Source organism: Octopus bimaculoides, chromosome 11, assembly GCF_001194135.2.
Source record: "Octopus bimaculoides isolate UCB-OBI-ISO-001 chromosome 11, ASM119413v2, whole genome shotgun sequence".
Classification (NCBI taxonomy): Eukaryota; Metazoa; Mollusca; class Cephalopoda; order Octopoda; family Octopodidae; genus Octopus; species Octopus bimaculoides.
Window position 1 is genome coordinate 22,724,273 of NC_068991.1, and position 871 is coordinate 22,725,143.

General features: G+C 33.1%; 1 protein-coding gene across 17 annotated transcripts in view; it reads left to right on the top strand.

Moving 5' to 3' along the window:
- The window catches only part of LOC106879405 (phosphofurin acidic cluster sorting protein 2), a 304,160-nt gene that overhangs the window by 282,897 nt on the left and 20,392 nt on the right, over nt 1-871 (top strand). The gene's annotated exons all lie outside the window — the stretch shown is intronic.

Below are 871 nucleotides of genomic sequence, written 5' to 3' on the forward strand. Positions count from 1 at the left end.
GTTATAGCAGTACGTACGTTTCGTACAAGCTCCATTTATTCATGTGGTGAGAACACCACAGAATGTACAATGAAAATGTATTCCTCAGCTTGTACGAAACGTACGTACTGCTATAACCTATTGAATTTTTGTTGCTTATCTTCAAATTTTTATTCACCAAATCTCTTGATTTTGTTTTTGGTTTTTATCCTACCAAATTTTGGTGCCTCAAACATTTTAAGTACCACGTTTAATCTTTTGATTAAATCTATATTATTATATATTTTTATATATATATATATACATATATCTTTGTACTTGTTTCAGTCATTAGACTGGGGCTATGCTGGGGCACTGCATTGAATGGTTAATCAGATAACTCAACCCAATACTATTTTTAAATCTGATACTTCAGTCCCTTTTGCCAAACCACTAAGTTACAGAGTCATAAGCACACCAACATCAGTTATCATACATATGTACGAATGATGCACTTCTGCAGTTCCCAGCTATCAAATTCACTCGCATGACATCAGTCGGCCCAGAGCTCTAGTAGAAGACACTTACTCAAGATGTTATGTAATGGGACTGAACCCAAAACCCAGCCCAGTACAACCATACAACCATTATATAATTATTTGTTCGAAGATGATAATTCATTCTCACTTTCTAATTTCTTGTTACATATACAATTATTCAGTCAGTAGTCCCTGATACACTAGCCTCTAAAGGATCACACATAACAAAAAGTTCTAAATAGCATGAGTTTACTTTCAGATATACTCATTAGGTTATATTCTTTTTGTATTACCTGAAATAGAATACCCGCATATCTATTAATCCCCAAAAACTGAAATATATATATATATGTGTGTGTGTGTGTCATTTTTAT